The sequence below is a fragment of the Globicephala melas genome, chromosome 17 (assembly GCF_963455315.2).
Source record: "Globicephala melas chromosome 17, mGloMel1.2, whole genome shotgun sequence".
Taxonomy (NCBI): domain Eukaryota; kingdom Metazoa; phylum Chordata; class Mammalia; order Artiodactyla; family Delphinidae; genus Globicephala; species Globicephala melas.
This window is the reverse complement of record NC_083330.1, coordinates 22,596,941-22,614,156: the sequence shown is the minus strand read 5'-3', so window position 1 is coordinate 22,614,156 and position 17,216 is coordinate 22,596,941. Positions and strand designations below refer to the sequence as shown.

At 38.3% G+C, this 17,216-nt stretch overlaps 1 pseudogene; it reads left to right on the top strand.

Moving 5' to 3' along the window:
• LOC115843350 (CDK5 and ABL1 enzyme substrate 2-like) overlaps positions 1–16,339 on the top strand; it is a 36,866-nt pseudogene extending 20,527 nt beyond the window's left edge.
• The last annotated feature ends 877 nt before the right edge of the window (positions 16,340–17,216 follow it).

Below are 17,216 nucleotides of genomic sequence, written 5' to 3'. Positions count from 1 at the left end.
TTCAAACCCATTGTTATTTCAGCCATGCTGGTGGTCACATTTGGAAGCAGTGAAGGAGAGAGTTATCACTATGACAGACAGAGCAATTAGAAAAACCAATCACACTGTATGTTACATCCTGGAGGAAGACGCTCTAAAACATGGAGCATTTCACTAAGGCCATATCCTGCTCCATGATGATATCCATAATATCCTAAAGCTGCTTTTAAAGGGAAAATAAATCACTTTTTTCTTAAAGTGAAAATAAATCATTTAAAAGATTCTTCCTCTTTTAGGATAACAGAATTTGGGATATTTGGAAAAAATTCTAGAAGCTTTGTGTCAGTAGTTGAATAACTAATTCCTTCATTCCCTATCAGGGTGTTTTGGTTCTGTAAAGACCATGAAGATGAAAAAGCTAAATTTCATAGTTTCTTCTCCAAAGGTAGGCAGTTCACTTTTAAAAGCAGTTTTTAAAATATTGCTAATGCATATATAAAAATAAACTATGCACAGTAAGAAAAACAAAACAAAAAAAACACTGCTATATCTCTGATGTGTAGATACATATAGTATGCATTCATATTTTTTGAATGAATTAGCAATCTAAAAGACACTGACAAAAATTTCCATGCAGTATAGAGTTAAGTGGCAACCATCCAAAAGATGGTTATTGAAAACTTAACATTACCAGTACAAAGAAGGCATTAGAGATGTTAATCTCCCGAAGTAGTTGCTATGACATTTCTGAAACTATTACCAGAACTAGAAGTGCTTCAGAGAATTAAAGATATTGAAAAGGTTATCATCTATAGTTCTCATGCTTCATCAAGAAAGAATTCATACTAATTAAGATATTTTGTTTATGCAAACAATTTTATTTACATGACTGTTGTTAGCATTGATTATTATACTCAATGTGCTTTGTTAATTACTTTTGTAAAGTTCTCACCTATACAAGGCTTGCAATAGCACAGTACATCCAGTTTTGTGAGAGCTGACAGTAGGCCACTAGCAATAAAACTTTACATGAATCTCATGTTTTAAATGACAAACAGATACAGCAAAATAATACTAACATAAATTCTCTAGCAAAAAAGAAGCATGCACTGTCTTCAAGGTGAGGTTGAATTTCTTTTGGTCTTTTTTATAGTCTATCAGCAAATTATATCACAAATGGGTAGCCATAAAACAACAGTGTACTTAAATACCACCCTCTCCACATATATCCACACCCCCCAACACACACACAGACTTCAATATAATCCAACAGTTTCATTAAAAAAATAAAACATGAAATGATTTAAAAAAATAAAAATAAAAAAGCTGTTTTTAAAAAAATGTCATCCTAATTTCAGTGAAAAAGAAAACTTTGAGGATACCTCTGCACTAAATTTTCTTTTGTGATTTTTCATCTAAAAAGAGATTAGTTAATTTGAATATAAGTATGGTGAATCTGTGAGGCCCAAGAAAATATCTAGGAATTGACTTGGTGGGTATTTTAGAAGATAAATTTTGGACTTTTTCCAGTTCTTCTATTTAAACCATTCCAAAGTGAAATGATGGCAGTATACTGCAATTCTAGGCTGGCCTGTTTGTATGTTTGAGAGATAGTCCTGTATCAAAAAAGAGTGAGGGGAGGGATAAATTAGGAGCTTGAGATTAACATATACACACGACTATATATAAAATAGATAACCAATAAGGACGTATTGTATAGCACAGTAGGGAACTATACTCAATATTTTGTAATAACCTTACAAGGGAAGAGAATCTGAAGAAGAATATATATATGCGTGTGTATATATATATATGTATATATATATATACACACATACATATATATATATATATATATATATATATATATATATATATATATATATATATATAGTAGCAATGTTGAGCTGAGGGACTCAGGGACAATTTCAGGTGCTCCTGGGAGTTCTTGAGGGTTGCTGCCCTGTCAGGACCATCAGAAGATATGCTACTAGACTTTCCTGCTGCTTTTGTTCTCCTGCTCCAGCAGAAGTGACTATTGCTTTCATTAAGAGCTATTGCTCTTTGTTAGTGAATCCTTTATGTAAATAGCAGTTGGATTATTAGCTTTTGGGGTGTTGATCCTGTGATGTCCTCCCTACTGAGGAAAGATAAATCTGATTAGAATGAAAGCTTAGAAACTTCTTGGGAGACTTTGAGTTAATTGCATTGACTTAAGCCTCCCATGAAAATGAGGTTTCATAAAAGTCATTTTTATTGAGGTACAATTTATGTAAAATAAATCCATTTAAAATTTATAATTTGATGAGCTTTTACAGATGTACACACATGTGAGGTAATTGTTGCAATTATGACACAGAACATTTCCATCACTCTAGATTTCTGTGCCCCTTTGCAGTCCGTCTTTCCCTTCACACAGACCCCAGGCAAACACTGATCTATTTTTGTCTCTCTAGATTAGTCCACAACTTTCTAGAAGGCTATGTAAATGTTAAAAAAAAAAATACTGCATGTATTCTTCTATGTCTGACTTTTTTCACTCAGCATAATGATTTTTAGATTTTTCCATGTTATGTATATCAGTGTTTTCCCCCTCTTTGTAATTATTAATGTAGTCCATCGAATAAATTTACTATATTTGCCTTTCAACCTCAACCATCTGATGGGTTTAGGAAAAGTTATAATCTTGTAGATCTTTTTTATGTTTTAGGTCAGGAGTGATGCTGTCTTGTGGTTTTCTACATCCTAAGGAGAAATGGAACCTTTAATAAATGTACATTTAGATTTTAAACAATTAAAAATAAGTCTGTATTGTGCTATGGCTTGGTTTATACAAAGGATGGCATCAATGTAATATTTAAAAAATGTTTATGTGTCTAAGGACATAGTTATAAATGTATATAGCTAAGTCAGGAAATGTTAGAATTGACACTTAAAATAGAGAAAAATGTACGATGATGCAATTTGGGACATTTCTAATCGAGAAATTAGGGCAAAGAATTGTTGGTCAATGACATTTCAGGTAGCATAAGAACTAAAAATGTATGAGATCTGAGGGTTTCTCCATTTTATACCCTGAGTTTTGGCTCTTTTGAAACTACCTTAGTTTCAAGCAATTTAATGTTGTTTGATACCACAAATGAGATATCATTTGTAACCATGAAGTAAGTACAAATTTTAAGTCTTTTTTTTTCCAAAGTAGAAAAATGGGAGCAGTTTTGTGGAAAATTTTAGGGATTATTCAGAAACTAGTAGAGATAAAGACATGTGATAGGCACATCTATATTTACTTCTAGAGTAAAGTATTTCATTCTTCCTTCCAATTCTATTTTCTCTTCCTCATCTGCCCGGGTTGGCATTTTAAAATTAGTCTCAAGGTTGAAATTTTATTATACTTGAGTACTTTCCATCCCACAGTATCTATTTCTCACTTCTTCTGTTTAAAAATATACTAAGTAGCAAGACTGTGAGAGGCATTATAAGACACCTTAGAGAAAAATTGATTTGTCCCTGACCTCATCTATGTATTCAAAATTTCTGGAGAATGAGTTAAATATTCCTAAGGAGGTAAACATTGTTCCTTGGTTTGTTGGGTTAGTTTAGGGACAATTCATGTCTAAAGATTGTGCTGTATTAATGAGACTCTTCCCCCTCAAGTCTGCCCTCCTGGGAAGGAACACGGTAGCTGGTTAGTAGTGCCCAACTGCACTACTTAATTTACCTTTTTAAAGCAGGAAAAGCAGGAGAGATCAAATGTATTTAAAACTGCAGGGGGTGTGGAGGCCGTAGGAATGTACTTTTCCCCATTACACTTTGGCTGTTTCTAATCATATGAAAATTGCTGGAGGATCCTTAATGGGCACTAGTGGTTAGAACTCTGAATTTCACATGTCTCACAAGACTGGGCTTGTCTCAGCAGAGAGTCAGTACCAGGCATGCCTAAGAGGGCTTCTTGGTGATTTTAATGACAACATAGGCTGTCTGATGTTTTGAAAAGAAAATGACCCCTGATATTGGAAGGATCAGCTGTAGTGGGGAAGGACAAAGCATGAAAACCACATCTGTTTGTCTCACACTTACTGTAGTATCAAATTCCTATACCATTATTTACCACAGGTAGAAAAGGCTCCATCCAAACAATAATGGTCACACCTGGAGGTTATTTGGCCTGCACCATCTGATGAGGTCACGGACCAAAGAAATAACGCCGTGGGCAAGTCAGGGCTTTGTAGTGGAGTGACTGAGTTGGTCAATGAAAATGAATATTTCATGAGAGCTGGGCAGGTTCTGTGCATGTTGTAGATTCCAAGATATATTTTCTGAAAAATCAAGGGATTTAAATTCCTGTAAGACTTTTCTGACAACAGTGATTTTAGGCATGCTTTTAAAAAAATTGTTTTCCAAAAGGATTCTTATTTGACATCAGAGATTCATCTGAAAATTTTTTAGCATTCTACCATTTGAGTCTTATTATGCATCTCCTTTGTTTATTCTTCCCTTAGATCTTAGTTTTGCCCACACTTCTCACTTTGAAGAAGCAAAATGACAAGCAACACTAATTCCTTGGCTGTTAACTATTATTTTGAATAATCCTTAACACTGAGTATTTATTTTTTTATAACATGTCTTTTACATAATAATAACATACTGGTTAGTGTTATCTTTTGAAACAGAAACTTTAAATGTGAAATGAATATAAAATAGTAGAACCTAAGAACAGCAACTTTAGAAGAGGTTTTTTAAAACAATAAAATATTTTAAATCAGAACATCAATTTATTAACATCCAATAAGAAATAAGCTTTCAAAACAGTCAGATACTTTAAAAAATATTTTTATTGGAGTAGAGTTGATTTACAATATTGTGTTAGTTTCAGGTGTACAGCAAAGTGAGTCAGTTATACATACACATATAACTACTCTTTTCTAGATTCTTTTCCCATATAGGTCACTACAGAGTATTGAGTAGAGTTCCCTGTGCTATATATACAGTAGGTCCTTATCAGTTATCTATTTTATATATAGTAGTGTGCATATGTCAATCCCAATCTCCCAATTTATCCCTCCCCTCCCCTTACTCCCCCCCGTTACCATAAGTTTGTTTTCTACATCTGTGACTCTTTCGAAACAGTCAGATACTTGCTTCAGTGACCCCGAAGCTACGTGGGTAGGCAGATCAGTAGGCTGGTAGGTAGGTATACTGATGCTGGGCCTGTGTGCTCTCACACTTCACATCGGTTCCTTGCCTTCCCTTCATCTTCTCTGTATCACAGGGAGCTAATTCCTGTCATCTGTGCCCCTCAGATTTGAGGACAGAAGGAAAGAAATGTGGTGTATGTTTTCTCATCCATCTCTGCCTTAGGTGACTTCTTTGGTGGTGGCTGAGTCTCCTGCCTAGCTCTCCATCAAGTGCGCTGGACGCGTAGGCTCCAGTAACACTCCCTCTTCCCCTTGTCCTTCTAGCCCAATGGTGTTTGTAGCTTCCTGATGTTGCTAATCCCTGTATTTTCCTCATCAACATCTGTATAACCAATTTTCTCCATGAAGTACTTTGTACTGTCTTCTGTTTTCCTGGATGAATCTTGAATGCTAGAGCAGGCAGGGAATGAGATAAAGGGAAGTTGGTTGTATGATTCAAATATTTAATGCTACTTGGGTTTCTTTAGTCAAAGCATAAAGCTTGATGAATACTGAAGTAAGTTCAGATTCATTCTGCATAACTCAAGGGTAACCAGAAAACACTCAAATCTTTAGAAATCTTTCTGAAATATCTCTTTCTCTTCTCCTACATTAGTAAGACTACATTTGTTTACTCTTTTTGATGTTTTAGATTCTTGTAGTATTTCTCAGGGTATCTAGGACCTTGATATTAAAATGGAATTTATAGATGGAATAACTAAATATGATTCCTATTCTGGAGGGAGCTTTGAGGCAGTTTTTAAAAACCATCCTTTTATCAGGCTGTGTGTGTGCGCATGTGTATGCTTGTCTGTTATCTTATGAATATATATTAAAAGGATAATACATACATAGTGTTTTGCTATTTACAACTATTGAATCAAATACACTGAGTGTTTTAACTTAAATAGAGCAGCAATGCCAGGTCAGTAAGGTTTCTCAGGAGCAGAATTTATCTTTGGATGGTCCAAAACTAGGTCATTGACAAACAGAGGCTTTAGTAAACTCATTCAGTCATTCACCCTTCTTTAAATATTTAATGGTCACCTGCTATGAGCTAGGAATTGGAGGCACAGTGGTGAACAAGACAAATAGTGTTCATTGCAGTAAACTGAAAACCTGATGGGGAAGGCAGACATCCACAGACAATCACAATCATGTAGAGGAAGTTATGGGGATACATAGGATTGAGATTTGACCTGGTCCAGAAGTTTGGGGACCTAAGAAAGTGATCAGAAGATGGAAGATAATGAAGACCAATATTGGCCCAGCTTATCAGATAAGAGCCGTCCATCCACTCATCCATCCAGTCATTTCTACAAACATTTGTAAGGGTCTCAGAAAGATGATAAAAATGAATAAGCCTCAGTTGCCAGTAGGACTAAGAGTTTGTATGAATAAAAATACAAAAAGTTGACCTGATGAAGCAGGCACACCGGAAGTTGGGTAATGTGTTGGAGCTTATTCCACATCAATAAATTCCTGACTACTGGGGATTAATGACTTCTCCTCTGTGCTCTCGAAAGTGTTCATACTTCTGTTATAGCATTTTGGACTGTTTGGTCCAAGACATTTCATTGAAAGTGTGCTATATATACACAATGGAATATTATTCAGGCTTAAGAAAGGAAATCCTGCCCTATGCATAACAAGAGTGAACCTTATGCTAAGTGAAGTTAACCAGTCACAGAAGGACAAATACTGCATGATTCCACTTATATGAGGTCTCTAAAATAGTCAAATTCATAGAATCAGGGTGGAATGATGGCGGCCAGGGGCTGCAGAGAGAGGACAATGGGGAGCTGATGATCAACGGGCAGATGAAAAAGTTCTAGAGACCTGCTGTACCACATTGTGTCTTTAGTGAACAATTCTGTACCTTGCACTTAAAATTGTGTCAAGGGAATAGATCTCGTGTTGTATGTTACCACAATTAAAACAAATTTCATTGAGACCACCTTAATTTTACTGATGAAAACATGGAGGATCAAAAGGGATTAAAGGACTTGTCCAAAGTCACTGAGCTTGTAAGTGGCAGAGAATTAACAGTATGACAGTGTAGTGAGGAGTCAGTCTGTGATCTCAGGCATGTCCCCTAACCTTCCAGGGTTGTTATGAGGATTAAAAAAGAAAATATTTACATGACTTAACACAGTGCTTGGCACAGACTATTTAATTAATATTAGCTCTTACTAGCTGTTAGACCTACGAATCACCATCCAGTCTCTAAAGACTCTGTCCATACATTTCATTTGATTCCAAAGGCAACACTGGGAAGGGGAAGGTAGGTGTGATCATTCCTATTTCAGAGAAAAAGAAACAATCCAGAAATATTAGTGATTTTCCCTAATAACACATCAGTGATGGAGCCAGGAATCTGAGGTCTATTTCCATTGTCTATTGCCTGTCAATCAAGCTGCTTCTTATTCTACTATAAGTAGTTGTACAATCTCTCTCTCCTTTACTAGACTGGATAGACAGGTTCTTTGCAGGACTGTCTCTCTTACCAGGCCACCTACTCTTCGAAGCCAGAGACTAGATTTTTTTTTTTTCATCTGGCATGTTCTTGTAATAACAAGCACAGAGACATGAACATAGTAGGTGTTTCACAAACACTTGTTGAGTTAAACTGGGAGGCAGACAGAGAGAGGTATAGTGGATAATGCAAAGGAGGATGCTCCAGGGAGGTTCTGAAACAAACACACACTTTCTAATTTGCTGCGGCATACTAACGACTACTAAGAAGCTGCAGTTCCTGTCTTTGAGTAATATTCCAAATTCTGGGCAACTTGAGCTCCCCCTAGAAGATCTTGAGGTCCCCTGTGAACTTGAGGGAGTTGTTCCTTTAAGATTCTTCAGGTTGGTTTTCTTTCTTTTTTTTTTTTTTTTAAATGAGATTTCCTCTTGTGTTGGCCCTGTGTGCTCAAGTTGAGTCTGGAAATCTGGGAGGTGGGAGTCTACAGGCTCCAGATGAAATTTTCTTTTGTGCCCATTGACAAGCAGTCACTATATGACGCCATGCTACTTCAAAGATCCTATTCTCCTATTCCTGGCCCTGTGCAGGGGGTCTCACCTTGAGAGCTCTCTCAGTGCGGTCCCTGCCCCTCCGTGTTGAGAGTGGGTTGCTGAAGTCGCCAAGGCCCAAGCCCCAGTCTTTTTTCTTCCCGGGCTTGCTAAGTGCTGAACGTGCCTGGGCGCAGCGAAGGCTCTCTGACTCTCTCTGCCTCTGAGTAAGATTACTAACCAAATGTAGGACAAATTAGGAAACGATTTTCCTGGAAACAGAAGATATTTCTCCAGTCTGTAGCGCCAAAATCATGAACCTCACACTAATAGTTACTCAGTCTGTTTTCATTCTGATGTAAATAACATTCGATTATGGAAGTCACATGTTATGCTTTGACAGAGCCATTTGTGAAAAGCCAGCAGAGTAGATCTGCACAAATATGCCACAAGACCCTTATCCTGGAGCTTAGAAGGATGTCTGTGAGAGGTCTTTGCAATGGTAACTTTATATTTCAATCATATGCCATTCAGTTATAATGAAACCTAGTAAAAGATGCTCTGGATTTCCTGAGAGAGAAAATGTGTGGGTGTGGATGTATGTGTGTATTTGCACATACACATTTACCTAGATGTTTTCATTTCAGGAGTTAATGTGGCCTTAAAAAGGCAAGGAGTATGTTGATCGCACGTCTGAGACTATATTGTATTTTAACTCCCTGGGCAAGCAAAACAGTTTCTAATGGGTGTTATTATTCTCTCAGTAACACAAATCATTTAAATGAGTTTTACCTAGATTATAATAACATACAGTAACTGTGAAAAATTTCACCCTTAACAGAATCCAAAGAACATTAAGTCTAATTATTGGGAGCAATGTGTTACAATAGATGAAGAGACTACTTCACATGTATGGAAAAAGAGGTGTTTGCTATGTGTTAGGGAAATAAAAGATGTCTGTGTCTTTCTGGTTTTTTTTTTCGGTATGCAGGCCTCTCACTGTTGTGGCCTCTCCCGTTGCGGAGCACAGGCTCTGGACGCGCAGGGTCAGCAGCCATGGCTCATGGGCCCAGCCGCTCCGTGGCATGTGGGATCTTCCCAGACCGGGGCACGAACCCATGTTCCCTGCATCGGCAGGCGGACTCTCAACCACTGCGCCACTAGGGAAGCCCCGAGAAGTCCATTTCTTTTGAGATATTTAATGCCATTTGATAAACCATATCAGAATGGACTGGTAGAAATAGTATTTGCATATTGACAAACCTTGCTAATGTCTGCTTCATTAGGCTCTCATGCATAATCACACATATGAAAGCCTTCTTTGAATAGATCTATTTCTGAGACACAATTATATTTCTATACATTATATTTGTGGTAATTACTGTATTCTTTGAGAGTGTCTTACATAGTATATCCTTTCACTTGTTTAGTTGCAAGACATTTTTTTTCATGCTTTCACTTGGAAAATTACAAAATAGGGCTTTTGTCCAAATGCAAAATGGGCTTTCAGTTGATTAAAAATTGCTAAATCTGACCATGCAAGCTGCAGTCTGTAAAGTGGCAGGCTTATTCCCCTTGCTCACTTTGTCTTCTTTCTCCCTTTATACTTGTTCTGATGATACTGATGACTCGTGGATCACACACGGTAAGGAGATTCATGGATTCTTTGGAAAAATGAATCCCCCAAAATTTGACAACAAGAAACAGAGTGGTGACTTCTTTCTAAAATCTCTCTTGAGTCTTTTCAGTTCAGTCTTTACCTCTTGACGCAGCTTTACCTTGGCTGGCTCATAATCACAGGTTACAGCATTGGTGAAGTAAGAATGAAGAATGAAATGAGGAAAGCAAAAGTTCCCTCTTCCCCTCTGTTCAGGGGATGGAAAACCCTAATAAAGAAGAAAGAAGAATAAAAGACAAGATTGTAGTAAGGGTACCCAAAAGTTTTGGAGTATTTTGTCTGGGGTGTTTTCTTGAGAATGCCCTTGTCCTCTTCTGTGTTTGATATCTTTCTAGCTCCTGGATTTCTGGCTTATTCAAATGGACAGTCTGGCTGTGAATCTTAGACACCCCCAGCCTTCCCCATGCATTCCCCAAGCCCCTCCCCCCATCTGCTTGATGTATCCATTCCTGCTTGATTTATTTTTGCCACCTGGCTCCAGTCTCTGGCATCACTTGTCACTTATCTTTATCTGCTCATGCCTGAGCACATTTTGCTAGTGTGATGTAGTGGAAAGACCATAAGCTTTGGGATTTTAAATCCCAGCAACCCGTAACTGGCTGTGTGACCTGGGGTATGCAATCTATTTGAGTCTCATTTTCATTTTCATTAAATGTGAAAAGAGATTATGAATACTTTCCTATGAGGGTAGAAGTGAAGAATGAATGAGTTAACAGGATATGAAGTGCGTATGGCAGTGGCTGGCACCTAGTACACATTTAATGCCTATATACCTCCTTTCTTCTGACTTCCACTCCCAGAGACATGTCTGCTTCATCCTGCACTGACTTTCCAGGCACTGCAGACCCCCTTTTGTCTAGTTTGACTCTATCACTTTCCCTGCCATCTCCTTAATGAATATGGGTTTGTGGGTCATGACATTATGACAAGGATGACCAGTGATGCAGCCCCTATCTGCATCCTTCTAAGTGTTCTCTGCTTCCTCCTTTCTTTCCTATACCTGTTATTAATTGCCTGTTAACAGTTAATCAGTACCCAGCCATACTGTCTCCTGTTACCACTCTTGGCAAAATGCTAAAGAAGGGAAGGAAAGAATCAATAAAGATGTAATCTGAGGTTGCTTGGGACTCATTAAATAATTTAAATCTTCAAAAATGTCATCATCTTAAGTTTAACACCACCACCACCACCAGTTCAGCATTTATACCTTATATCTTTTTTTCCCCTATTTATAGAATCACTGTAATGATGCTTTTCTCTCTTACTTAACCAAACCAGAGTGGTCTTTATTTCCCTCTAATTCTTTGAAGCATCCTTTGCCAGAACTTTCTGGTCTCCCTCCTATGGCCTTATTTTCACCAGTTTTGTCATAAACTGTGCTTTCAACTCTGATTATACCACAGATAGGTAATTTGAATTTTTCCTATTTAATAGCTCAGTGATTAACATCAAAAAATGGCCATGGACGATTTTCCTGCCAGCACTACTATGTTACTATGGTTCTTTATCTTTTATCAGGTACTTGAATATCTGAAACCTTCAGCTTAAAGACTTTAAGAAATATAGAAACTCAGCATGCTTAACACCTTTAAATAATCAACATGACATCCTTATTAAGTGGTCACGTGGCCCAGCTTGAATAAACCCAGTTAGGAAATAATCATTGAATCTCGAGGTGTCAACCCACTCCATATTTAGACAGCTTTGATTATTAGAAAGCTAAACCAAATTTCCTTTCCCATTAACTCTTTCCATAATCTTAATTTTGCCCCTTGGAGTCACATGGATCAGACTTGGTTTCCACTTCTAAACCACTATGTATCTGAAGGCAGCAGCTATGTTGTTCCCTCATACATATTCTTCCAGCCCCAACGTTTGCTACATCAGGATAAATGATTCTATTTACTCCAATTATCTGTAAAACAAATGTTTGTTAACACAGGATTTATCACGTTTGCCATAAAGTTAGGAATTTATCTTTCTATGTGGTAATGCCACAGAAATAATAGTCATCGAAATAATCCCCAGTAGATATTTTATGTTAGAGACAAACAAACAAATAACAAAAATAAATGTGTTTTGATAAGTGCCATGTAACAGAATGTTTATGTGAAGGGATAGCTTTGCACACTCATCTACACTGATTTAAACATATAATGTATAGGAACAGTGGACCATATATATATGCACAAGGGAGTGAGTGGTAAGATTTTAGAAATTACTAATGTCCATGATTTTGCCCAAGTCAATCTGAGCAACCATCTGCCTGATAGGGGAAGTGAATTTACTGTAAAAATGATGAAGAGGAAAATTGAATAATATAGAGCTTCTGACATGAAAAACAGGGACAAAGTGAAATAAAAGCATTATAACCCAGACTATGATCTTGAGAGACCCTTTTCCAGATCTCTTTATTTTTCCGTCTAACATATCTAACATATCAGGTACTAAACCGGGAAGATCCCCCGCAGAGAAGGTACCCCTCCATCCATGATAGCAAAGCCCTGTGCCTAATGGATACAGAATGTAGAAGAAAGTGCAAAGCCCACCTCATTCCCAACTCTGGAGGAAGAGGATGGGGAGAGGCCAGAGAGGAAGAGAAGGAAGGAGCACATTGACTGGATGTGTGCCCCCGCTTCCCCTCGGCGGACGGTGAGGGTAGATTCAGGGTGTGGGCTGCGAGGAGGTGAAGGGAGAAGGCTATAGGCCCTGACTCCCTTTTTGGGCTCTGTGAAGAGAGACCTTTTCTAACTTTTCCAGCCCTGAACACACCTCCATCCCTTTGGTTGTGTGGTGTTGTTGGGGAGCCAGAACCTCCTAGGGTTAGCTTTCCTGAACCACCATCAGTTCCCAAGGAGATGGGGGGCTGACCTCAGAGTTGGCCTTGGAGGCTGGCAGGAAGTCTCGGGGTTTTGGAGCCAGGAGGTGCCCAAGTGAGACCGAATTGGCCAGAGAATGAACTGGGTTATGACCAAATTGGGAGAATGAGATCAGTTACAGACTCCAGCCATGAATGCCAAGACAGCATTAAGACAACACCAACTAGAAGACCAGAACACCACCCTCAAGGTCACTCATCTCCCCATTTCACACTCCTCTCCTTCTCTCCCCACGTATACACCCAACTGCCTTCTTTCAGAGATGAGTAGAGAGAGGCAGAAGAAATCTGAGTGACTTCCCTCCCCACTCCTAGGGAGAATATTGCCTGAAAGGACCATTTAAGCTGTCAAATCAGTCTAGGTCTAAACTGGGTTAGATATTCATTTAAAAATTTTAGCTCTAACCAGAGGATGGGGGCTCATGTGGAAAACCGTAAACAACAACAACAAAACATTTTCTCTGCATATCCAGGTTGTTTGAGTTAAAATCTTTGACCCCAGTTATGCGTCGACAATCCCCCAAAGACCCCTAACCGTATTTGAAAGGGGGGGAGAAATTGTCACCAGTGATTTTTCACCTGAGGTTTACTGATGCATGGAGATAATCTCAACTTTCTATTCATGTAGGGGTTTATTCGCACACAGTGTGCTACATTAATTTTTCAACACAGTTTTCATGTATTTTTATTAAAGTATATTTTTCCTTTGACATTTTAAAAGCCCTGTTGGTATTGCAGTAACCAATGCGTGCGTTCATGGGCTTGATCCGTGCCTGATTCTCTGCTCACTGTTTGTGTTTGTCTTCAGTGAGAGCAGAGCAGAGAGTCCTGTTTATCCTTAGCTGTTCATTCAATATTAATCTAGGCTTTTACATAGTCCCAGGGTGTATTATTCTTTATGCTCGTATGCCACAGAGCTAGGGGAACTGATAAATTCAGTAATTTTTGTGAAAATAATTTTGAGTATTTTACGACTCAGAGTAGAGTTAAGGTAAGCAAACTGTTTTCCTTCGGGATGATGATTTTGGGGGCTCATTATTTTCAGAAAGATTCGTTGAGATTTAAAAAAAAAACTTTCTGAGATTTTATTTTACCATTGGAATTACATGAAGTTATATTATTCATGGCTATGTTATTTATTTGTTTACTTGGAAAGCAGAGGAATTATGTCATGGGTGTTAAAAAGTTCCCGAAAATTTTTTTAACTAGAAAAAAGAAACCCACTATTTATTGAGCCTTTACTCCATGATAGTCACTTGGCTGTTCTTTCATTTAAGTTTCTTAAACAGTAGTTCTGGCCCATAGACGTCTCAGTTAAGGGAGCCCAGGTTGAATGTCTCATTTTACCAACGGCCTCCTGGAGACCTTGCCTAAACTTAGAGTAATGTCTCTAAGGCAGGGTATTCTGGAACTTAAGAAGGTCCGGGAAGAAACATTTCATGAGGGAAGGGCTTCAGGGCCCCTTAAACTGTAGGGAGCAGCTTGCTCTACCTCGGAGCAGGGCCAAAATGGTAGTGAAGGAACAATAGAACCACAGATAATGAACAGACTGGGACTATTGCCACCTTCTAGTTCCTGTGTGCTCTTGGGTAACTTACATAACCTCTCAGAGCCTCAATCTCACTCATCAGTAAATTGGGGATAACAATGGGAATTGACCTGCCAATCTCACAGAATTGTTTGAAGATGAATGAAGTTACATGTGAGACAGCCTTTTGTATACTGTAAAGCATAATAAATGTTGGTTGTTATAACATTTTTTCTTGCACAACAGGTAAGCAAAGGCAGGGAGGGGAGAGGGGATAGGAATGGTTTGAGAGGACAAGTAGTGTTGTCAGGGATCCTAGTCTATGGAGAATGGAGCTTATTCTTTCTAGACCCTGTTCCTACCAGACAAGTATCTAATGGTATTTTCTATAACAGTCCCTTCACCAGATCATTATGTATCTAGGACACCACCCTCCTCTCTCTCTGAGTTACTCTGTTCTGGTCTATACCAAAGCACATATTTAGTGTTTAGTTCATGTAGAATAAGTTGGATAGAAACTGGGCGACTCTCAAGGCATGGATGGTGTTGCTCCTGCTGGTGAAATACTGGCTGTTACCAGAGGGACTTCCCATCAGAAGGCCGATGAGAAGGTCAGTTATCTGTTACATTCACACTCAGTCATGTAGCAACTGAAGGTATGGATATGATGACTTACTTGTCCTGCACAACTCCTGGTTGCTTGAATATGCCTTTCTGAGTACTCCTTTGCTTTAGTGATTTCTCCATCCTCCAGTCTCTCTAATATATTTAGTTCCATTACCTCTCTTCCTGTTGCTTTCTCCCAATTCCCTTCCCAGCCTGGGTGAATATTGTGGAGACTTAAAGGTAAGTTTCACTGTCTCTAATCTTCAATTTTTCTCAAAAGTTTGGCCTAAGTCCCAAGTTCTCTCCATTTTCCTTTTGGAAATCAAAACCAGGAAGACTTGCTCAGACTTTCTGCCTTGACATACTTTGCTTCTGAGACAATCATTACAATGGACTGAATGTTTATCTCCCTCCAAAGTTCATATGTTGAAATCCTAATCCCCAGTGTGATGGTATTAAGAGGTGGGGCTGTTAGGAGGTGATTAGCTCATGAAGATGGAGGCGTCACGAATAGCATTAGTGCCCTTATTAAAGGGACCCCAAAGCGTTCCCTCATCTCTTCTGCTCTTTGAGCACACAGTGAGAAGATGACCACCTGTAAGCCAGGAAGCAGGCCTTCCCAAGACACCAAATCTGCTGGTGCCTTGATCTTGAACTTCTCAGCCTCCAGAGTTATGAAATACTGGACTGCTGTTTACAAGCCACCCCCAGTCTACGGTATTCTATTATAGTAGCCTGGACGGACTAAGACCGTCATACGGAAGTGTGTGGAGTGTGTGGGATAGTTTGAAAGCCAAATAGGGGAAGTATACTTGGGAAGATATGTTAATATAAAAAAAAAAGATCCTGCCACACACATATCTGGACTGTTGAACTGTGGCAGACTCTGGAGGACCCCCAGAATAATTCATGTTAACCCTTTCTCCTCTTCCAGGAGAGCTTTTTATCATATGCCTCAGGGGTGGAATCCAGCCCTTAGTTTCGTCAATTTCTAGGGTCTGGGCTTAAACAAAAACTGAAAAAAAATGTGCCCAAGAGAAATCGTGAACTTGACGTAAAGATGATGCTTATATTTGGGGGTTAAGTTGTGTAGAAGATTTTGTTTCAAATTTGTGTAAGACAGCACATCTTTCCAGGCAATTTTAGGCACAACCTGCCATGGTAACCAGGTAGGACCAGCAAGATGCCGTATTTATTGACTCCCATTGAACTGCAGCTCTTGTTGGTTCAGATTTGACTGTTATCTCATTATGGTTCTGTGTTTTGGTTCTAACGTGAACAGAAATTTATTTTAAAAAAATCTTAAAAATAAACCCAAATTTGCTAAAATTTATATTGTTATTTTGTCTGCAGAAAGAGTTCACCATCTTGAGTTCACCATCTTCAGCTTCTGCTCCCACATGTTTTATCAGCTTTCTGCTCATTATCAGTTTCACACCGCAGAGGAGCATGGGGCTGAGAACAACAGAAAGGAGAACAGAGATAATTAAAATGAATTTCTCAACTATACCTAGAAATTAGGGCAAAAATTGTGTGCATAAAAATAGGATAGTAAATGTTTAATGCTTGAAACCTAGCTGTTTGTAGTTCAGTGACTCTTATCCATGTTAGTGCTGATAAACATTGAAGGAACATTGAACATAAACATTGAACATAAACATTGAAGCAGCTTTAAGAATTTTTCAATATATTTCAATACAAATTTTCTCTTCTGTAAAATAAGGCTAAATTTATACTGATTTGCGAAGACTTGAGGATCAAAATGTTTTTTAAACTGGAACAGTCTTATGTATTTTAATAATTACTGCCTACTCTCCCTTCCCCCACCAAGTTCCTGCTTAAGCTCTGAAGTTTATTCATGGATTCTCCCCTTGGTCACTCAGATCAGCCATGGTTCTAATGCTCTTTGAACATCTCCCAATTTGTCTTTTTTAAGAAAGTCTTTTCTAGAATTCTTGAAGATGCCAACATTTGTATAATCTGGTTTTCCAATGGGGTTTCCATTTCTAGTCTTTTTGTCTAGGTACATGTTGCCACATAAGGACAAAGCATGGCCTGTTGTAAGAACTGCTTATAAAATTCATGAAATATGACCTGTCTCAAACTTGAGAAATAATTTAAAGTCATTTAAAGTCGTTAGAGTTTTTGATTCTCTCATTTTATCAGCAAACTCTTTCAAAAATGACCTCATTTTATGTAAGGCTGACATGATAAGAGTAATCTTCTCTAGGATAAGGCTGATTTGTGCACAGTCAAGAAAATCATTGATTTGGATGTGAGAACTGTCCTACAGACTTGCTTGTAGCTTCTGGAAAGTCACTTAATGCTTTTCAGTAAAGTTTTTCCATTAGACTCTATATGTACATA